The following is a 25,025-nucleotide window of genomic DNA, read 5'->3' on the forward strand; positions in this document are numbered from 1 at the left end:
AACTCAGAGATGTCTACTGGGGACAGAGAATGCCTGATTATATTCATTTCAATTGAGGGTGTATTTCATTATTCCTTCCCTGTAAAATATTCAGTCTTGGAAAATTTTATTTTGCATGATTTTCATAGTTGTTGTTTCCAGCCTGCCCCCCCCCCCCAATTCGTTTGCCTTTGAATTCTTATTGCATCTTATCTTCTCTTTTTTCATTCTTCTACTTTATGATTTTGCATCTTTGGCTTTCTTAGCGTTCTTTTTGTTTTGTTTCTTTAATTATTCATATTTACTTTAAAAAGATGTTTTCCAGGTAGGGATGAGGCTAAGGTCAATGAGGTACTTGCCTTGGGACACAATATTTAAGATAGCACCAGAACTCAGTAATCAAGGCATGTAATATTTATGTAATTTTTAAAAAAATCACTGGCGAACAATGTCATCTCTTTTTGTAAATAAAGTTTTACTGGAACAAGCACTGGGATTAGGTGAGGTAAGTGAGGCACAGTTATTAAAGTGCAGGATCAAATTGTCTTTATTTATTTATTTATTTATTTTAAAGATTTTATTTATTTATTCGACAGAGAGAGAGACAGCCAGTGAGAGAGGGAACACAAGCAGGGGGAGTGGGAGAGGAAGAAGCAGGATCCCAGCGGAGGAGCCTGATGTGGGGCTCGATCCCAGAACTCCGGGATCACACCCTGAGCTGAAGGCAGACGCTTAACGACTGAGCCATCCAGGGCCTCCAAATTACCTCTATTTAAAGTTTTGTTTTTTTAATGTTTTTAAAATTATTTTTACTTTTAAAAATATTTCATTAAAATGTTACTTATATTACGTACTTATTTTGTACCCCTTTGAATTTTCTGCCCCGAGGCAGTGGTCTCACTCACATCACCCTGTCCCGACCTGGAAATATATAGAGTTTTGTTTTTGTTTTAATCCTGGAGCCCACTTTCATACTCTAATTAGTATTATTTTGCCATGAGATCTATAACCAAAAATCTTTCCCAAAAAGTAATGATCCTGTTCTTATGGATAGTACATATGGATTAGTAGACTTTATTAAGCGTTCAACATATACCAGGCTATGTAAAGCATGGCCTACTACACAAATTCAGAGCACAAGTTCAAAACATTCCTTTTATTTTCCAAACAAAATATAATAAATCTTCTGCATATCTAATTGGATGAATCCCAGTAGCTAACTCTTGGTGTGCTTTTCAGATTTCCCAAAATTATGCAAGGTTATGGCATTCATAATGGTGATCTGAATGACTTCCACACTTAAGCTGGAAATAATGCACCTAAAGAATAAACATCACTGGAGTTTTCTTCCTTGCTTTGTTCCCTTGGTGTCACATGGTGCCCTCCAGTCCTCCACAGAACAACAGCCATTGCCAATCCATTTTGTAACAATGCCTTAGTGGCCTGGGACCTAACACAAACTGCCATAATCCTATATAGCAAAAGTCTAAACTCCTTCCAGGTAAAGTGCAATTAAATTTATTTGTGTTCACCTCCATTCTCTGCTTATTTACCTATTCTCAGCCTTAATTCTTAGAACTCAAGCAATGTACTTGGTCTTCTGGAAAAGCTTCTGGTATCAGTCTCATGCAAGGAAGACGTTAGTTTTTTCCAAAGAACCTATACTCCTTGTCTTGAGATTAGTTCAACAGCCTAGACTCCTACAGCCTTCAGGTAATTTAACATCAGGATTTCTGCACTTTCACACACACTAAGTCAACCTGCCCACCAATACATGTCTCCTAACTTTAACTCCCAATGATATGATATGGAATACTGCTTGTTTCCCCCTGGAAAAGTACTAGATTTTTACGTATATTGGGTCCTCTTCCTCGCATAATTTATTTTCTATTCCAGCAATGCCAAGGAGTGGGTATTTTATAGAGTCACAAAGAAACAGAAATTCTAAGATAGTAGTTTTCAATAAAGATTTATAGAACTAAGAAGGCAAACTTTTCCAGAAGAAATTAATCAATCAATTAATTAATTAAGCATATTTGTTCTTCCTAGTTGAGGAATGCTTATTTTTTCTTCCACTGTTCATTCACCTCAATCCACAGGGAAAAGAGCTTGTTATGTTCTTTTCTCTTGAGGACATTTTATCTTCTGAAGTAGAAAGAACATTTCAGCTAACACAGGGCCTGATATTGAGCTCTATTTCCTGGAGGATGTCAATCACAAAGTAAAAGTCTTTGCTTCCACTTGCTTTGGTCTCCTGCTGTTTTGCCCTTTCCTCCACACAGACGCAGCTGACTCCCATTATCGGCTCTTTCCTTTTTATCGGTCTTCCGGTATTTGGCATCTCCTACCTGCCTCCACCCCTCCAACCCCTGCTAATCTCTATTTCTCCGCCCAGATTGTAGAGGACCTTCAATCCTACATCCACAAACTTAGATCTGTAGACTGATGACAGGGATCAAAGACAATTTGGGGAGAGAATCAAGAGATTCCTTTAGGCTTCACTTCTAAGGCACTTACGATTTTATAAGATACACACTTAGCCATTAATTCAGCTAATATTTTGATTGTCATTTATTCAATTTTCTAGTTTTAAATTCTTTATTGGTTAAATACAAGAAGAAGTAAGTGGAGGGGGTTTTGTTTCATCACTTTGAAAATGCTATCATATATGATCACATTTATAATCCTCAAACAATTCTATGGATTAAGTGGTCAGTTGTTTCTTAAGTGAGATATTAGAAATCTGGAGACCTTAAATAACATTTACATAATTACTTGAATTGAGAGCGCTAGGATTTGGATACAGTTTTCTTGGTTACAAGAGTTAGTCTCTTAATCACCATGTAGGAACAGCACACCTTAGCCTTTCAGAGGTTCCTACAAGGTTCTTTGACACTTCTACATTACTCTACTATTTCATTACTCCATATAGCATTTAACTCCAAAGACGGATTTTGAGTTTTGTCAAATAAGATGTAGGCGAGGATTTTTGGATTGAGGACTAAGGATCTTTCCCTTTTCCTCTCTTATTGTCTCTCAAGAGCAAGAACCAGATGAAAATCAGGTCTGTTTTATAAGAATCATAGTGTGCAATTACACCTTTCTCCTATTGGCAATAATGTCCTCCAAATGCAGTAAAAAAGTGGACAATTTTCTAAAATGGCTTATTAATGAATGGTGGAAAAGTATACAATTGATACTAAGTACAAAGGACAAAAACATGAGACACAAAAAAGAATCGGAGAATAGTCGATCACCTTTAGGTTAAAGAAATCTTTTAAGCAATAATTTTGCCTAAATTTTCTTTAATTATTTTGTAGGTCCAATTTCCATGCCAGGTAGAAGCAGCCAACGATACTCACATGTCAGAAAGTTATGCCAGTGGTCCCTTACAACAACTGTCAAAGTCAGAATCTTTCCCCGTGGAATAATTTTAAGTGGTACATTATGTAGTACAATTGAGGTGAAGTTTAGCCAGTAGGTGCAGCAAACTAGAAGTTTCAGTGTGGCAAACACTTGGGTGAAGAGAATTCCAATATTGCTACACAATATTATGAATTCGACTGGATTTTGCACCATAGATATGAGAACATACAGTTGTTCTAAATGAAAAAAAGGCAAAGGAAAGGTTTAGATTCATACTGTCTCTGGTCACTGCCCTGCTTTGTGGATTGCATCAATAACATTTCAATGTAGCATAAAGAAAGTTTCTTCTAGTATGGGTTTTTCTTTTTAATTCCCCTACAAAAATAAGGGGGAAAAAAGGCGATAACCATGAAACCACCTCAAAAAAGTGATAAAAAATTGATCCATTAATTTATAAATACCTTCTAAATCTTTTCCTTCTGAATAAAAGAAACATGTCAAGATAGATAACCCACTGGCACAAAATATCACTGTGTGTTTCATATTACCACTCACTAATTAGCACCGAATTTTGCCTTTTGATTTGAAAAAATTACATTACTCCTTTTTTCTTCATTTCTGAAAACAATTTGCTAACCACTGTCATCAGTAAGTTTGTTTTTCTTTTTGTGAATCTTACACGAACACTGATCTGTACGGTTTTCCCAAGATCTACAAATGCTTTGGTCCTGTAGCAGTTTGGGCATATATAATTAACAGTGTTTCAATGTGTAATGACATGTGGCTTCATACTGACACAGACCCCACAGCTATCATCAGACTAAGCCAATATATGTATGAAAAGGCTACAGAATTTTTTCATTTTTTTCTTTGCCATTCTGAAAACAGAAACTTTATTCATTTTTTTCTTTGCCATTCTGAAAACAGAAACTTTAGAAAAAAAATGATGATATTTTTGGTAATTTTAGTAAAGAATACAAATTTTGTAACTGTTTTGTAATCTTTCATCTGGTATCTAGGCAGTGATAATATAATTCAAGAAAGAGATACCCATATCTATCTCATATTCAATGAAAAAGACACTTTCAAAAATAAAGTCAATTAACTTGAAATTTTCTCTTTAAATTTTTTTTTTAAAGATTTTATTTATTTATTAGAAAGAGAGAGAGAGAGCATGAGCCCAGTGAGGGGCAAAGGGAGAAGGAGACTCCTTGTTGAGCAGGGGGCCTGATGCAGGACTTAATCCCAGGACCCTGGGATCATAACCTGGGCCAAAGGCAGATGCTTAACCAACTGAATCAGCAACACAGCCTAAAATTTTCCTAAAAGGCAAAGATTCTGCATACTAAAACATGGGCTTTAGTCCCAACTAAACATTTAATGCTCTATGGCACAGGATATATCCAGCCTACTGCCTGTTTCGTATGGCCAATGACCTAAGAATGTTGGTTTTGTCTTTTAAAGTGATTAAATGGGGTGCCTGGGTGGCTCAGTCAATTAAGTATTCAACTTTTGGTTTCAGTTCAGATCATAATCTCAGAGTTGTGAGATCAAGCCCCACAGCAGGCTCTTTGATGAGCATGGAGCCTGCTTAAGTTTTTCTCTCTCCCTCCCCCTTCTCTCCCCATCTCTAAAAAGTAAATAAATAAATAAACAAACAAACAAATACAAGTGGTTCAAGAAAAATCAAAATAATATTCAGTATCATGTTAAAATTACACTAAATCAAATTCGTGTCCATAATAGATTTTTATTAAACACTGGTTTACATAATGTCTATTACTATTTCTGCACTACAACAATACAGTTGAGTAGCTGAAACAGAGAACTTATGGACCCACAAAGCCTAAAATAATAAATTTCTGGCCCTTCACAGAAAGTTTGCAGACCTGCTGTAGATGAACTAAAGTAAGTGATTACAGCTACGCTTTTGGGCCCTTGTGCCAAATTTTTGTATACATTTTTGTATTTAATCCCCACAACCTTGCATGGTAGGTGTTATCAGCAGCATTTTGACAGGACTTAAGTAATTGCCTCTTTGCTTAAAGTTAGTAAAAGGCAGAGACATTACTCTAATTTTGGTGCCTTTGACTTGTAGGAGGTTATTTAATTACAAACTAATGCATTCCTTCCTTAGACAGAAATTTTTATTCCCTTTTACTAAAGTTATAAGAAAATGCACATTTTGTGAAAGAAATGAGTATGGTCTATAGATCATAAATATTAGGAAACACTAACATATGATTCCTTTTGTACGGAAGAAAACAATACTTATGATGCATAAGGAAAAAATGTTTCAGCTATTCATGCATTAGCACTGCTTGTGAATTTGTGGGGTGAATAGTCCCAAAACAGTATTGAACAGTAACCAATCAAGCATCTAAAAATAGTCTGTGTTTTTACTAAGCCAACTTCAAGGTGTTTTTCAAGACCATCATTTTTGTATTTCGGTTTAAAAAGCAAATTGTTATGATTATCTTATATGACTCTGGTTTTTCGCTTTATAAAAAATATTTTCACACATAGTGTATCTTCAAATAAGACAGTTAACAATTTTATTCATCATTTAGAAGTGAGAAAGTGGAAAAGAAAAGTAAATTAAATCCCAGAGAGTAATGGACAGAGGTAGGACCAAATATCACGGTCTCAAGTACTAGTTTTGGGCTTGTTTGTTCCTGGGAGAAGGCTGCTGGTTACATGACCATTCTTTGGTCAGTGACCAGGAATAAAGAGTACTGCCTGTGTTTGAGGGTAAGAGAGGCAAACGGAATTCTTTTTTCCCTTTTCCATAATAATAAATGAAACTGACTAACTTCTTTTAAGATGTGAAGCATGGAATACTATTGACTATTTATTTAGAGCAAATTCGCTATTTTAATATTTTTATGTTTTGCTGTGATTTGTAATTGGGAATTTTTAAAATTTTATATTTAGTGAATAATTCTACTGTTTTTATTTATTTTATTCTTCTGAAAAACACAAGGGAGTTTTTAAATCAAAGTTGACAGACCTATTTTTCCTCCATTAATTGAATGGCATGATTTATTCAGATATGCAGGCAGTGAACATTTTTATGAGTAGTTACTTTTCATGTCATTCATGAGATATTCCTATTCAAGTATGAACATTTCCAAATGCAAAACAAATATATCTTTGATTGGCTAAGTGAATTCTGTAGAGAGACTTTCATAGAACAGGCCATGTCATTTTGTGTTTTAATATGATCTGATGAACACCATTGTTCCCTTTATTCAAGAATTGTTTGGCTTTTCCCAGAACAAAGATGCTAAGACTACAGTTACAATTTTAGTTTTAAGATTACAGATTGTAATCATCCTATTACAGTACCTGATATGTTATATTCAAATAGACTTCCTTGCATATTACTCTGTACCAAGAACAAAGAAAAAGTATTTCCCTGAATGAATCCAAATTATGCCAAAGTCACAGAAATGTGGACTTAGATACCAATTTATTCTATAAAGCACCTGAGAATTGTAGCCTTTAATTCTGTACTGAAATAAGAATCTTAGGGTTACAAATTTTACCCATAAAATTGTAGTTTTATCCATGAGAGTTCCCATTACATTTTTAACCTGATTTACTTCACAATGGTCCTAAAGTATATGCTTTAAAAAAAAACCTACAATAAAGAAACTATGAAATTATTTTTGTTTTAATTTTTTGTCTTTTCCTTTCTGCTTTTGGTTCAAAAAAATAGAATAAACAGAATTAGCAATACCATTTCATAGTTATAGAACTACTATGTCAGAGATTTTTTAAAATACTGGAGAAATGTTTAATTAGTAAAAAGTAATACAGTCCAGAATAGAATTGGGTTCAGAAGAGGAAAATTTATTCTAGTGAAGTGATCTTGGATATCCTGGGATGTTTTACTTAAAAGAATGCTCTGTGAGTGAAATCTAAGTTTCACGTTGCAAATGAAAGCAATAACAACAATAATAGTAAAGAAAGTTATCAGGGTGTAAGCACACTGAGGTCTCCGCAAGTCAGGGATATTTGTCAAAAGAAATCACAGCTGGCGGTTAAGATCTCTGCAAGTGGCATATATTATTAAAATTTTTTTGGTATATTTTTTCTCTGAAGTAGGAAGCAAGGTGGTCTCTTGAGAGTAAAAGGGTAAGAGCAGGATTAGTAGGTTTAGGAGAGGAGAAAAGGTTTAAAATAATTATTGCATTATACACACCCTCTTGCACACAGTGAATGCTGCCCATTGACTTGAAATTATAGATAGCATTTGCAGAACCCAAGACTGTTTGTAATCCTGCCATTTCAATTGAATTTTTTAATCAATTTGGTCAAACATGTTAATAAGGTCAAAAAGCCAGTCAAACTGGTTGTCGGACTTAAATGATTGTGTGACTAAAGTGATTAGTGGAAACAGCCCTGAGCTCACATTCATCCCCAAACCTTGTCTTCTGAAAAGCTGTCCTGTTTCAGATGCTAGGCTGTCCCTGTATAGTCTTTATGTTTACATGAATGTTCCTCAACATTTTAGAGCTCACACTTTCTGTTGAAAGCATAGTAAATTCTATACCTTTTCCTAAAGTTTTTCAAATTCAAAACAATTTTTAAATGTCAAAAGAGTCAATTGGTTTTCAAAATAAACATACCTCTTCTTTATCATGATGTGAGTCCATGCCCATTTTACAGGAAACTGTCAGGTCAGCAGTGGCCCTGAAACTTCACTCTGTTCCATTATGCCTATATGCCCATCAGGGAAATTGTGTGCTAGTAAACATCTAACAAAAAACTTCCTGTTTACCAAAATCTAATTCTTGTTAACTTTACACTGATACTTACCACAATATATTAAGCTCACTGGGTATTAATTCTGTGTATACTACACACCATCCGACAGTTATTCCTAGTACAGACATAGTGGAATGAACGTTAAGGCATTTATCAACTTAACTTGAGTCAGCGATGTTGCATTTATGGCTTCCTACTCTTTACATACTGAAATCAATCTTTGCATTAACATGATAGGATAAATCAAACCCAGAGCTAGACTCTGAGTAACTTGTGTTAGGGGTATCTTTCTGGGGCAAATAAGATCTACTTGAAATTCTTTTTTGGTAAAATTATTAATTGTTGAAAAGACCAAAAACCATTAACTAATTGAAAAGACTCCACATTGTCATACATGAAATGATATCAGACCATGAGCATCTTTCAAGAATCTCTCAATAACCTTACTGAAATTTGATACTATGGAAGGAGATTTCATTTCAACATCTTACTGTTCAGCCTACACATCATACCCATCATGACTCAGATGATCTCCCACATCTTTCAGTCTCATCCAAGAGATGTACCTGATGCTAAGCGTCCTTGAGGACTTGAGCAAAAGAGAAGAATTTTCTCTTCCCCCTGCTCCCACACATTAAAATAAGAAGTGAAGGGGAGTCTGCGTGGCTCAGTCAGGTAAGCATCTGCCTCTTGATTTCAGCTCAGGTCATGACCTCAGGATGGTGAGATTGGGCCCCACTTTGGGCTCTGCACTGGGTGTGGACCCTGATTAAGATTCTCTCTCTTGGGCGCCTGGGTAGCGCAGTCGTTAAAGCGTCTGCCTTCGGCTCAGGGCGTGATCCTGGCGTTCCGGGATCGAGTCCCACATCAGGCTCCTCCGCTGGGAGCCTGCTTCTTCCTCTCCCACTCCCCCTGCTGTGTTCCCTCTCTCGCTGGCTGTCTCTCTGTCACATAAATAAATAAATAAATAAAATCTTTAAAAAAAAAAAAAAGATTCTCTCTCTTCCTTCTCCCTCTGTCCCTTCCCTGCCCCTGAAATAAATAAATAAACAAATAAATAAATAAATAAATAAATAAATAAATAAATAAATACATAAAAGAGGTGAAGGCAGCCAACGGGGTACAGGTTGGAGAGGGAATAGTTCACTAAAACAGGAAATGCTTACTAAGAAGAAAATACTGACTAGTGGATTAAGGATCATGACGTCAGTGCTACAATGAATTCAAGGTAACCATGAGAGAGCAAAGTGTAGATGCTGAATAAGCAGTTACATACAGAGTTGAAGTTATTAATGGTGTGCTCACCTGGAAAGATAAATTTTAGATTCCTCATTGTTATTACCATACTTGGAGGACTAGTCACAAGGCTATTAAGTATCAGTATCATTCTGCCTTACAAGTTCTCTCATTGAAAAATTCTGTGCAAATGGCTCCAATACATCTCAAAATACCAACTTCTCTCTCCCTCTTCAAAGCATTGATATCTCATTCCCAGTCTCCAGAGATAGCCTCTTATACTTCTAATTTACACTCGTCTCCTTTTCCAAGCACAGCTTCTTGTCCTCAAAAGATATGTTTTCTCCAAAAACGGGACCTTATAAATCAAATCACTACTTTGATCCAGCCATCCTAAATGCTACTGTTCATACAGTGTTGCCTAGGCCTTGCAGGGTCCGGCCTCAGCCTGTATTCTCCACCTCACCTTGTTATACATACTTCTGTGCTCCATCAGTACTGTTTCAGTGCTTCCCTTGCACCGGTCTCCTTCCCTGCAGGGATTTCTGTATATCTTGCATAGAGTTTACTTCCTTCCCATAAAATATGGACCAGTATGATTTCATCAAATCAATCACTTTGAGTTACTACTACATACTCAAAAGTGCACTGCACACACGGAGAAAACAGGGAAGAGTAACTAAGATGTAAGTGGCCATTCAAATATGAATAAAAGAGTATGAGTGTAGCCATAAATCAAAACACTCTGGAAAGGTATTTCTAATAGTCTAACAAGAACTTATTGTACTAAGTTATACTGTGGGAGCACTTATTTTTCCACTGAGGAGACAGTCATAAATAGTCTGGTTCTCTTATTTGTTTGTTTTTGGCTCAATCATCCCAGTTTTATTAATCTATTAGTCTTTAAATTTGGGGGGGTGTCACATATCACATACTATTTTTCTTGTTACTCTTTCTTTGAAGATGATCTGTATGTCCTCTAATTTAAGGCAATCTTTTTTAATAGAGATAAAGTGACTATTACTTTTATAATTATGCCCCTTGGTCTTTAGGTAGACAAGTAAAATGATTTCTAGATTACTTTAATGAGCAAAACTGGATGTAATTGAAGAGATTAGATTTTTTTTTAATCTGAGGAACTTATATATGCTTCATGAATTTTAGCTAAGTGGACAAAAGGATTCTCAAACCCTTTATGGTTTTTCAATTTGGGAGCTTTATAGGTTTCTTAACTTTTTTGTTAAGTACTAATAGCCTGTGCTTATAAGCATTATGAGTAAGACCAATTTTCAAGCTAATAGTTTCAGGTATTTCAGGCTGAATATATGAAATATAATTCCAGTATACTAGATAGATTAATAATGTGCTAATACCTTGGGAGCATGTGCTCAGAAAATTTAGAACGTATATTAATTATAATACTATATTTAAAATATATATTGATTATAATAATTGGGTAGGTTTTATCTATCCAAGAAAAAGCAATATTGGTTGGTTACTGCTGCTCTTGCACTTTTCCGTATTTTACTATGTATGACCAAAAGCCACAAAGTAGAAATTAGTCACTGAAGACAGAAACCACTTGTAAAAACCCTAACATATCACTATCTTTATGATGTTTCTGAGTCTCCTGAGATTCTAATTATTTCTATCATTTCCATAATAATCTATAATTGATCAAAAACCTTTTCTCATGGATTCCCCGAAGCTGCTGCACCATTAGGTGCAGACTTTACAAGATATGGGAGGGACCAGATTCGCGTGTGCTCAATGTCGCATCTACAGTAACTTGACAGCTAACCAAAAACATTAAAAATAAGCTGAATTATTTATTTTGCCTAATGAATTGCCTATCTGTGATGTAGCTATCCAGGCAATCAACAATAGGATAAAAATAAAATATCAAAATTATTTATATCTGTACTCGACTATGGCTTTATTTTGAACAGGATTTAAAGAAACGGCTCTTAATCTTATTGAGAAGGAAAATGATTATATAAATTTTATATTCACTTTCTAAATAAACAAATGTTAAAACTTACCTGAAAATAGCCACTGATTGCCTTTAAGACTTATCTTAACCTGTGGATATGAAAATAATGCCTTCTCAGTTCCAGATTCGTGTGGTTTTTAGTGAGCTCTTTGTACATTAATCTTTGTTGATGATTTAAAAGCTCGTGGTTTCATATACATCAGAAATTAGTAAAGTATATGTTTATAGACTATTTTGTGATCTCATCTGGTAATAAACTGAGTCTTTTTTTCCAATCATCAAGTATTCAGCAGCATGAACATAGTTTATGAGTCCATTAATAAACATTTCAAGATACTTCCAAATGTCTGAGATAGCCTTGGGCCTTTTTATAAATCATCCCATAAAACACAGTCTAAAAGCATCTTTAGGATATTATAACATGACCATTTGACTAAGTCATTTAAAAAAAAGAAAACAATAAAATTTAAATGCATTTCTGTGATAAATATGAATAAATAAACATATATAAAAATAAGGAAGGAAGGAGTTCCAACTGCTTTTCCTAATCCTGTCCATTGGATATACTAGTTGTCCTTTAAAATAAGGTAATGCACATAATGTTCCATTTATATAACCAGACATTTTTAAAATGAGCTTTGGGTTTCCTTTGATAAATGTGAATCCATATTTCATTGGCATGGCTGTTCTTTTCAACTGCCCTTTACTAACACCAAAGCATTTTTCAACTTTTGTATCGGAAAAACTCAGTTCAGACTGGTAGTGACAAACATTCCATTAAAATCGGTAAGCCATGTAAAGTTTTGTTTTGTTTTTTTTTAAATGCAAATTACACAATATAAATCTTCTGCTTAAAATCCTCCAATAGTTTTCTATTGTCTAACAGACAAAAATCCTAATTACTTAGGCTAGCCCTTCAGTTTATCTGAACCTTGCCTGCCTTTCATTCTTCCTCCTTCTCCTCCGGCCTCCTTGGCCCTCATTCAGTGGCTTCTCAGAACATTCTACACACCTTTTCCCCCTTCTGCCACACTTCCTCAGGAATTTTAAAGTTCAGCTGTCATGATGCCTTCCACTACTGTCTCCGTCCTCCCATTTAGCCATTGCCATCAACTAAAAGAGTCGATGTGGAACAAATACAAGAAATTAATAATAAACACATTTTCTGTTGGTTAACAGAAACAAAGGCTGTAGTTACACTCAGAATACGTGGATGTTAGCTTTTCTTGTTGGATTTCATTTTACCTCTCCTTCTACCCTCAGATCTCACCTCTAATATTGAAACACTGAGGAAAACACTGCTGACCTCAAAAAAGGCTATTGCCAGGATCAAACTCGGGCAGCATATACAAAGGAATTTTGTGAACTTTACCAAATAACCACAAAGAGAAGTAGACCTGTGATAGCAGCGGAGATGCTAATGCAGTTGCTGCTGCTACCGCCAGGCTAAGTGTATTGCCAGCACTACTAATCAGTACGCTCGTTCATTCAGTAAGTGCAGGTTTACCTCCCAGTATTGTGCTAAGGCCTGGCTGTATTACGGTGAGCAAAAGAGACAACGATCTTTGTTTCATGATGCTGCTGAGACAGAGGTCTATAGGCAGTGATAACTATTTTTAGATTTTGGATTAAATAAGTACTTCATAAACTCAAAGTAGTCAGTTTTCTCTCTACATTACTAAATCTATCATTTATTATCTTTTTCTAAAACTTGTCTGAGCTTCCTCTCCTCTTATTTGTGTTACTCCTTTCCTCTAATCAGTGTTAATGGCTTGCTTAATTTAATACTGATAAAAATTATTTTCAAGTGATAAGAAGATACTAACATGAAATTTTTACTTTATCACTTAAAAACTAGGTCATGTTCATTGGTTGACTGAACTGACTGCTACTATTTAGATATACGTATAACTTTCTTATGCTCACATTTCTGCAAATAAAATGGAAGATAGATGTTGAGAAATTAGCTAAACTACTCCATAATATTGCTGCCATGACATCCATTTCCTGTGCCCAAGTTGCTTAATGGGGAGACTAACTGACATTAGCCCCTCATGCAGGCACATGCCCCTAGATAACAGCTTGCAGTCACAAGTAAATGTACGTTCCTGATATAATACCCCATGTGCCCTTGTGATAAGCGCTCTCCCACACAGGCAAAGATTTTTCCCTCAGTGCATCCCTTAGTTAAGACCTTCACCCAAGCTTACCAAAAGCCTGCTCTTTTTGGTTAGAATTGAATGATCCAACCTTAGCTTGGAAAGCCAAAGCACTCCACCCTCAGACCCTGATAAAGGAATGTGCTCCTTTTGGCTTGCCCTTTCCCTTGACTTCCCTGTGGGTGGCCCCTGGAAAGGACTGTGTAGTTCCTCCAGGGCCTGTGAGTAATAAACTTCTCTATTTCAATTTCCTTGTGGTCTTTTATTGAACAAAGTCAAACAACAGATTATATTAAATTTCTATTATATGTACCCTAATTTATTTTATGCCTATGTATATGGTTAAAATTATTTCCTTTACAAAGTATGACTAGACATGGTATTTCACTTCAGAAATAATGATTCAGGGTACAGGCAAAGTTAAATAGAAACTAAAGAGAAAACACTGAATCAATGTTGAATGTACAAATTTATTATGCCACAAGTACTCATAAGATGAAAGCAATAAATGGAAGCACTTAGAAATGCAATATATAATGACTGCCACACTTGTTCAAATCTAAGATACCCTCAATTGAAAGATGTATCACTCTCACATGTAGGACTACAAAATAATAATAATAATAATAATGGTACTGTCAATTAAGCAATGACACAATGCTTTAATGATGCACTCTCGAGATGTCTCACACTAGCCTAATGTTGCACTGAAATTTTGTTCAAAGTTTTAAAGAAATTTGTCAATATTTTCACCTTCAGTTTTCTTGTCTAGCATGTTCTACCCAATTTCCTTAGAGGTATGTAAGTAACAAAACATACTATGATTTTAACTCTACTTCCTATCTTCCTTTCTAAGTCCTATAACTACATTGCTGCTTTGCAAATAAATATGGAATTATAGTAGTTATCCATTGACATGCATTTTCTTTACTGATACATCAAATTACATTCTAGTTTTCTCATACCTTTATGTATACCTAATAATCATTTTCTTGAATGCCCCATGTCACCTTTTGTAAGACATTTGAAGAGCAATTAAATCCAAAATCATATTATAAAAGTTGTACCTAAATTGAAGTGAAAAGGTATGAAAATATTATGACTAATATCATATATGTAAAGAAAATTTCAACAACTTCAAAATGGCTGCTCAGCAAAAAAGCAATTGTTAGATATCACCAATTGTACATGTTCCAAATTCAGAAAATTCAGAGCTATCTGGTGTGTGTGAGGGGTGTGGCGGGGGAGACACAGAGAAGTGGGGCTTGAAAAAATTAAACATTATATGAAGCAGGTGAGTGCATATAAAAGCCAGAGAAATAGCATTATATACATATCCTATGATGTCTTTTCTTCTATACACTAATGCTTTTAATTGAAATGTGAATAAAAAATGATAAAAGTAAATATTTCAAATATTGTTTGTTTCATAAATACGTAGAATGAAAATTATTTGAATTGTTAAATACACATATATAATCACAGACTTCTAAAAATACGTATAAATTTTACAATGAGTAACAGTACTAAATAATTGCATCAGATTTAGCTTTCTAAATGAACTGTCTGCATTACAGGTGCAAACACTTGCATAAAATTCAAATTGTCATCAGGAAAGATTAGGTAAAAATGTACAATCTGACATGTTAACATACATTTTTTTCCTGAAGGGCAAATATGGTCTTCAAATATGCAAATGCACATTGCTCTGATTACTCTGTTGCATGTTCATTGAAAGAATTTATGAAGCAATTAGGGTAACTTGTTTGCATTATTCAAAACTCAACACATATGACTAAACTTTATCATATCTTTTATTCTAAGCAGATTATTGCCTATTGATAGTGAATGATTGTAGAGCTCTATTTCATGAAGAAGAGTGAATGCTGCATACTATACTTGCTGATTACTTGTGTAAATATGTATTTTTTTAACTTACAAAATCAACTCTTTCAAAAGAGATGACTTCTTTCATCCTTATCTCTGTCTCATAAGTCACACCTATGCTTGTCTTTCTGAGAACTACTGACCGGAGCTCGCTCTTTCACTAAGTCTTCAGTAACTCAAACTTAATATTTGATATCTTTGTCAAATGAGGTCATTATTTTATTGCTTATTCTGAAACATGTTAAGTATATTCCATTGTCAAGAAAGGGAACAAAGAGGGGGTGGGGGGATGGGCTAGCCCGGTGATGGGTATTAAGGAGGGCACATATTGCATGGAGCACTGGATGTTTTATGCAAACAATGAATCATGGAACACTACATCAAAAACTAATGATGTACTGTATGGTGAATAACATATCATAATAAAAAATTTAAAAAAGAAAGAAAGGGAACAAAGTCTTGTCTATTAATACACAAGGCAAAACTGCTTTTCTAAATGCTTCTAAAAATATAACAAAACTTAGCAAACACTTTAAAAAATAAACCCTTTAATTCCAAAATATTTCTCTTTTATTATTTTCTTTGCAATATTACACTAACACTCTTGCAAAACAATTTTACTCAGATTTGTATTCACCTTCTACAACTATTATTTTGGGGGAAAATTATTCAAACTGTTCTACCCAGTAAAACAAATATTAGCAAGCATTGAAAAATGATCCAGTATCAAATAATTTTTTTAAAAATACTTATTAAACACAACAAATGGATTTTTTAAAAGATTTTATTTATTTATTTATTTATTTATTTATTTATTTGAGAAAGAGGGCAAGTGAGAAAGAGCATGAGCAGGGGTGGGGGTGCAGAGGTAGAGGAAGAAACAGATTCTCTGCTGAGTGGAAGGCCCAACATAGGGCTCCATCCCAGAACCCCAATATCATGAACTGAGCCAAAGGCAGACGCTTAACCAACTGAGCCATCCAGGCACCCCTCAACAAATGGATTCTTTACTGAAATACTCTTCACATTTAATACTATAATATCAATTGTGAATATCTATAATGGGGATATAATGATGTCACATTTCTGAAAAACTTTTGCTCACGAGATGCCTTTTTCACTGACAAATCTCACATATAATTTTTCTTTGTAATGTGGTATGAAAATGTTAACATATAAGTTATTTCTGAAATATTGAACACATTTAAAAATAGATTTTACCATTGATCATCTGTGAAATCAAGCCTAAAATTTGCAAAGACCTTTATAAGTACACTTGGAAGGAAGTGGTTTTTCGTATTGTTTTCAAGGAGATATTTCAAGAGTTCACTTTGAATTTTATTCATCAGTGAATTAATAAACCATAATAAATTTCATAAGTATTTAACAATTTAAAAAGTATATATAGTAATAAAAATAGCAGGAGAAAGCCTAAGAAATTTGGTATATCTCCAAGAATGTTGAGCAAAGAGAAAAGTAAATGGCACAACAGAAAAAATATAAAAGTATTAGAGAACAAAGCTATAATATCTAACAAGCAATAAAGAATACTTTCCAAGTTATAGAAAAACTTCCATCATTAGAACAAAAGACAGGCTTATATCAAGCATGATGAATTGAACGAGATCACTATTTTCCACATATTACTGAATTTTCAGAAAATTCTCACATCTATCAGAGATGGGAAAATACAAATACACAAAAGAAATAAGAATTGATATATCATGAGACCTGTTATCAGACAAACCAAACATTAGAAAAACAATGAACTAAAGATCTTAAAAACTTATTTTGAACTTTTTGCATCCAAAAAAAACCCAAATATGCGAGAACAAATCAAGATGTCCTGACATGTAAGGTTCATGCAATTAACTTCTAAAGAAGTACAGAGATGTTGAATTACCGTGTTGTACACCTGAAAGTAATGTAACATTTTTGTCAACTACACTCAAATAGAAAAGAAATTCAATATTTTGCCAACTTTAAATTGTATAGAAAGTAAACAAAGGATATTTTTCAAAAGGACAAAAAACTGGAAAGCAGAATATGTGGGTTACAAAGAAACAGAAGACATAAAAGAGGATATGAAAAGAAATCCTGTGATGATGGCTTTGAAATAATCCTTACAGTAATCATTCTAAGTTAGAACAAGAATATAATAGAGAATTCTACTTTAAAAAGAAATACCAATAAAATAAATTGCATTGACTAGGTATTCTAGAGTCACATTCTAGAAGATCTTCATAATATGCTAAAGAAAGTATGTTTCTTTTCTCAGCAAGGTAAAAGAAAAAAAAGCAATTGGACTGCTAGTGAAAGAAAAAAAAGTATATTACCAAGTTATGGTCCAAATATAAAGCTACCAAATTATGGTCCAAATATAAAGCAAATACTACATGGCATGGTGTTTGAGCATTAAGCATTACAGTAAATGGGAATGTCATTTATACTTGCAATTTACATAATTTTGAACTTTTAGAATCAATATCTAGAACAGTAAATTATGGTAACTGAACCAATTTAAAAGCAGTGTAATACTGACAATGTAAAAAATAAATATGCACTACTATACTTTCAGTCTTTGCTGTTATTTCAAACTAACATGACTCACTGAAGGCAGATGCTAATATTGCTTAAATAACATTTTACATTTGGGCTGACTCTTAAAACCACCAACCTGATAAACTTAAGTCCTTCTTAGCTACCCCCTCACCATTTTTCTCCAACCTCTCTGTAACCTTCCTTGGCTTCTGTGACCTACTGCAACATTCATCCTTTGTATTGACAGGGTACTAATATACCAAATAATTACAATATGTTGAGCAATAGAGACTTTCATGACACTTACAAAACAGAAAGAAATCTGTTATTAAAAACAGATTTTTCAATGCAGTGATGTAAATCCTACAATAGATATGAGCACATGTTTGATAGGAAGTTTATAGAAGTGGTCGTCAGTACCTCTATTTGACCACCTCTAAAGAAGTGGTCATAACTTCGATTTATATAAGTAGTCTATAACCTCCATAACCTCCGTTAACTCTCAATGCAGACTTAAATACCAACCCAGTCATTTATATAATTCGTCCTTGTCAGCTTGCATATTCTCTGTGAGTCTCAATTTCCTTCCTTGGAAAACAGGCTAAGATATCAATGATACAAAAGTTTTTATGAAGATTTTATCTGAAAAATGGCAACTACCCTAGTGTCTGGCACAAAGTAGATTATTCACCAAATACACATTTTTCCACTGCAGTCATTAAGCAATTATAATTACAGGCATAAATTGAAGAAAAGCATTATTTAGCATATTATACTATTAAAAATATTTTTTTTAGTGTGCTGCACTTTTCAAAAAACACTTCAATATAATTTTGTATTTATTTGCCATAATAAAATTGTGGGGGAGATATTTTCATCCATAGATCTAAATGTAACATGAGTAGAATGTTTGGAATAACATAAAATACTTTGACATGGTTGGTTAGATTTTGTTATATAATAATTTCATATTTCCAAATACCAAACAGAGAAAACTGTAACTCAAGTTTTATCATTTTTCCTTGATATAGCATTATCCCAGCAATTCTACCACTTTTTCAGATTCAGGTTTGTTTCCCCTCTGAGAGGTTGATGGGAGTCAGTAGTTCCCCTATTTCAGCCATTTTTCCTGACAATATACTTAGTTCTGGTCCTTCTTTGGCCTGGTAACAAACCAGAACGCCATTTAGCCTCTCTTCAAAAATTATTCAAAATGGAACAGCATTCTGAAACCTCATTTTTAACGTATATCAGTAGCAAGCTTAATGAAACAAACTAAACATAATGAAAAGACATAATGTTCAAATCATGTTAAGATGCGTGTTTATACACATTTTTAAAAATTTCCCATAATACAAAAAAAAATTATGTTTCTCTTAGGTATGTATCTTTAAACTGTTCTGCTTTGGCTTCTCCTGTGCCTGATTTGAGATCAGCCTCTTGCACAGTTAACCTCAGAGGGTGATGACTGTATCAGGGATACACTACAGGATAGTGTTTTGACACTAGTGGTGGGGAAAGAAACAACACCATGAAATCAGATGGGAGTATAGACAAATACACAGATTTCTTTTCAGTAATAATTTCATGTTTTATTTCATGAGAAAATATATGTTTTTATGTGAAATGAAGTAGTTTTTTAAGCACTTACTAAAACAGAGCTGATGTTATTACTAATTAAAATATGAAGAGGCTAATAACTCATTAGGATCAAATGTATAATATTGACACTTTTAACAAATTAAATGTGAGTAGTTAAATCATATTAAGAGAGAAGTTTAGGAAATGAGAATGAATGTGTAGGGGAGGAAGAATTTTACTCTGTCTTTCAAGATTCTTCTACTAGACTAAGAATTAAATTGACATGAGACAGATTAACATGAAAAAATAAAATTTAATTTTGTACATACTGGGAATCCACGCAGACATGAAATTCCAAAGACAATCAGTCAAAATGAGGAATATATGTCATCATGAACTAAGGAGTAGGGGGTAGGGGTCTGGGACTTCAAAGGGAAGGAATGTAAATCACAGAAAAATGTAAAAGAGTACATGTTTAGTGAACAAATGTTTGCTGAGCAGTTCAAAAACAATGAGACACAGAGAGGACTTTGATCAAATAGGCTTTGCTAGGTTCTTCCCTCTCTATCATACCTAGTTCATATCATACCATAGCTATTTATGGAGACAGCTTCCTTCAGTGAGCAGGTACTTTGTTTAAATTCTTTGTTTTTCATAATGGCACCTGGGTGGCTCATTCAGTTAAGTGTCCGAATCTTGATTTTGGCTCAGGTCATGATCTCAAGATTGTGAGAGCAAGTCCCACGTAAGGCTGCACACTGAGCATGGAGCTTGCTTAAGATTCTCTCTCTCCCTCTCCCTTAGCCCTTCCCCCCATGAGATTGAGCTTGTGCGTGCACTCTCTCTCTCTTTCTCTCTCGAAAATAAATAAATTCTCTTTTTTTTGTAAACGCGTCTTCAGGAACAAATATTTCACAGTAGTGTCCTATATATCATATCAAAGCATGAGCAGAAAAAGAAAAAAATAGTAGAGTTCTGTTAGAATTAAAAATGTTTATGCACCAAAAGACATTAACCAGAGAGAGAAAAGAAAACTGTAAACAGTTGTTGTATTTTTTAAGTTTTTATTTAAATTCTAGTTAGTTAACATACAATATAATATTAGTTTCAGGCGTATAACATAGTGATTCAATACTTCCACACATCACCCAGTGCTCATCATTAATAAGTGCACTCCTTAATTCCCATCACCTATTTAACCCATCCCCCCCCCCACCTCTCCTCTGGTAACCATCAGTTTATTCTCTATAGTTAAGAGTCTGTTTCTTGGTTTGCCTCTTTCTCTTCCCGGAGCCCTCCTCTTGGCTCATTTGTTTTGTTTCTTAAATTCTTTTAGGCCATTGCTGGGGGAGGAGGAGGTGTCGAAGTTTCTTTCTGTGTCTTTTGGGCCTTGACTATTTTCAGCTAAACATAATCTGCATGTCAATGTGTCCCACTTTAGGCTGACTGCCCTTGGACCCTACAAATGGATTCAGAATTGCCCGATTTCTATGGCACACAAGCACAAATACACACAAAGCACTGATTTTTCTTTCATTTTCTTATGGAGAAAATAATTTTTACAAAGAATAAATAGTTACTGTTAAAAACATGTCTGAAATTAGTACTCCAAAGTACGTACAAATTATATACAAACAAAAGGGAAAAAGTCAAAATACATCAGTACAAACTATCCCCTGACAGTGTACCTAATGTCAGAATCTGGAAAGCATTTGCACTAATATGATACTGGCATGCCAAAAATGATCGTTAAATTAAAGGATTTACATATGCTTCTGTATAAAGCAAAACATGACTTCAAGTCTGAAAAAGATAAGAAAACATTTCAAATGGTAAAATATAGTGAGGGTAGGTCAAAGGGCCGTAATGATTTTAAGAAACGGTGGACTGGCAAAATTTAAAGCTGTACTGAGACAATAATAATTTAAATGGACACAGTGCTAAAAAGTATAAATCTTAGAATCTCAAAATGCAAAGAAATATTGTAAAGACTACTCTTAAGATTTTTCTTGGGAAACTGATGTCACCCAACATTTTATACTTAAATTTCTCCTATTGTTTGAGGGCCACCAAATTATACATTCAGATACCACAGGCCAAGAGAAATATACAATATATATAACCTCTAAAAAAATGTTAAAATCCTAGAGATTGAGAGAAAATTGAAAGTTTATAGTAAACAGTCTCTAAGAAGGTCCCCAATGATCCTTTCTTCCTGGTAATCATGTCCTTGTGTAATCCTTTCCCATTGAGTGTACACAGGTCTTACTGACATACTTTTAATGAAAAGAATATGATAGATGTCATGTTATGTCATTTACCAAGATTAAGCTAAAAAAGACTGTGGCTTCCATATTGGCAATTCTTTAAATCTCTCTTGGATTGTTCATACTGGGGGAAATAAGTTGTCATTTTGTGAGGAGATCTCCAGCTATGGAGAGGCTCAGGTAGCATAGTAAAGAAACGAGGTCCTCAGTCCAAAAGCCTACAAAGAACAGATACATGCCAACAACCATGTGAATGACTTTAAAAACCAATTCTTTGGCTATTGTCAATCTTCCAAAGGATGTAGCATTGGCCAAAAGGTTGACTGCAAAATCACAAGGGATCTTGAGCTAAATGTACCTGGCTAAGCTGCACCCAGATTCCTTGTCCACATACAGTATGGATAATAAATATTTGTTTTAAGCTGTTAAATTTTGGAATAATTTTGTTCCTCAGCAATAGATAACTAATATAGGGTCCATAAAGGACTCATAATTGTGATTGTTTTGATTAAAGTATTTGTTAGTAAATATTAAAAGTTAAATAATAGTCTGATTTGCTGTTATAATTGTAATTAAAGAGTTAAATTTAAATTTAAATATTTCTCTTAATGCACATACTATAATCTTGCCCTGTACCCTATATTTAAAGATTATATGTGGAGATACAATTACTTAAAACTGGTTCTCTTTATCTTATGATTATATAATAATTGAATTCTTTCTACTTTAAGGAAAAGTTTTCATCTTTATGCATGTGTTTTGTTCTCAAGAGACTTACTATTTACAATTTTACTACTTTTTTTGGACATTATACAAATACACGGGCATATTTACATAACAAACACATACACACACATATTTATAATGGGGCAATACTTATTGAGTTTCATTAAATAATCTGAAATTCAAACTTGAGGTTAGCAATAATGATCATTTGGAAAAGTAGTCTCCATATCTTTTTAAATTAAAGTATGTTGCAACCATTTAGTATTTTATACGGAAAGATAGTAAGCATGGTAAGCATGAATTGCTGCTGTTTTATTAGTATGTTTAAATAACTCAGTATAATAACAAGTTTATTCAAAATTTTAAACTACACACTATAAAACCCCAATGGATTTAAAACTTGTGTGCCAGTTTTCTCCCATAAAAATAATAAACCCAGTTCAAGAAATATAGGCCTGCCACAAAACACGTATGATACTAATTCATCATTACATGAAGTTTCATGCAATAGCTCTATTCTAGCTTTTCAGTAATGTGATTTGAGAGCTACCATGCAGCACATAGTTATAAGTCTGCATTGCTTCCAATTGTTTGCTATTTTATAGCAGATAATCACTTGTATAACATGCGTTTTTATTAATATCTTCTGCATTTGCTATTCTGTTTAGCTTTAAAGGAATTTGGAAAATATTTACTCTTACATGCCATCTCTGCTATTAAATAATCATATCCTATTTAAATATCCTTAAGATGTTTGAATATTTAATGATAAATATTTTTATGACCAAACATACATTTCATTTAAACACTAATTAAAGAGAAAGGAAAACAAAGAAAAAAGTCACATAATGGAAGATCAGATTGACTTTTTTCTTAGAAAATTATTTAAACTCATCCAGTTACTTCAAACTCTCCCTCCTAATGTATTTCTGATAACACACTTGACAATGGATATTAAAAAATTTACCATAAAACAAAATTCACATAGTGAATTTTTACCTATGACCATTTAATTAAAGCATTTGAATCAAACTGCAATACTCCATTATATATCTTATAAATAAAACCAAGTCCATTGTAATAAATTTTATAAAAAACATTACTACTTATATTTTAACCAGATTTAAATGTTGACACAGGCATTATTTTAATATATTTTCTGACAAGATCCTTTACAAATAAATTGCATATAGGATACTAAACAATTTTCTAATGAAAGAAAAAGGTAGCCAGTTAATAGAATTTGATTTAAACTTTTGATGCAATAAATAATCTGCAGTTAGTAATGGGGAACATTACCAATAATTTTTCAAATGTGTTTTGTATTGTAACCTTAAAATAATCTAGAGTCACACAGTTGATCCCAAGTAAACCTATTCAAATACTGAGACAAATGGCAACTACTTTAAGAAACACATGCTTTAAAATCCTAATAATGCTCTTTATTATATATCACTTTTAACCTAAAGGGAAAAAAAAGTGCTTGGTTTAAGTTGAAGGTATTTCACTTACTCAAACATTTAATCAAATTCGAATTTCAAGTAACTATGTAGAGTAAAATTTAATTATAATAATCAGTGAATTAAAATATTTTTCATTTTTTTAAAAAAGAACTGCATTATTTTAGAATACCTAGACCAAAATACTTGTTCTTAAAAATGATTAAGAACACTAAATCCTGAAATAGCTCAGTAGCCTGAAGTTGTAGGTAATAAAGTGATAACCATTTGATAGAGTGTATCATTTATTAATTTAATGTGTCCCTAATTCTTATAGTCAGAATGATGGAAATAGAGTTGAAATTTAAAATCTAAAGGAGTCAACCAGAAATTCTGGGTTTAGAAGATTATTTGCTTATCAACCCAACTATATATTAGACTTTTTGATGCAACCAACTAGGTAGCAAAATTCCAGAACACTGATTCTATCTATTTCAATAATGAAATTTAAAGATATATTAGTAAGAAGAAAATGTAGCTTTAAAAGTGTTGTAGGCTCTATCTTTTCCATTTTCGTCGGTTTAATATAAGTTTTCAAGGTTATAAAAATTGCAGCAGGAACAACAGAAGTCACATCTCTAACAGGCTTTGAAAAAAGGCAAACAAGAATGTTTCTTTTCTCTGGTATTAGATGAGCCTAAAATAGGTTGATGATAATTATTTTATAACCAGTGAATATTCAGTACCACTGAGAACTTATTCTGGGCATTAAATTATGCTTTCCGCAATTTCTTTTTTAGAGATCAATCTAGTTAACAATTGTCTCGGGGCGCCTGGGTGGCGCAGTCTTTAAGCGTCTGCCTTCAGCTCAGGGCGTGATCCCAGCATGCTGGGATTGAGCCCCACATCAGGCTTCTCCACTAGGAGCCTGCTTCTTCCTCTCTCACTCCCCCTGCTTGTGTTTCCTCTCTCGCTGGCTGTCTCTCTCTGTCAAATAAATAAATAAAATCTTTGGAAAAAAAAAAAACAACAATTGTCTCTATATCGTGTCCCCTCAGCATTTCAATTCACAAGCAAT

General features: G+C 33.7%; 1 pseudogene; it reads left to right on the forward strand.

The window, feature by feature from the left end:
- The first annotated feature begins 427 nt into the window (after positions 1–427).
- Positions 428–25,025, forward strand: part of LOC123793136 (exportin-4 pseudogene) — a 41,450-nt pseudogene continuing 16,852 nt past the window's right edge.

This window comes from Ursus americanus, chromosome 13 (assembly GCF_024610735.1).
Source record: "Ursus americanus isolate L20-20 chromosome 13, mUrsAme1.1.p, whole genome shotgun sequence".
NCBI lineage: Eukaryota > Metazoa > Chordata > Mammalia > Carnivora > Ursidae > Ursus > Ursus americanus.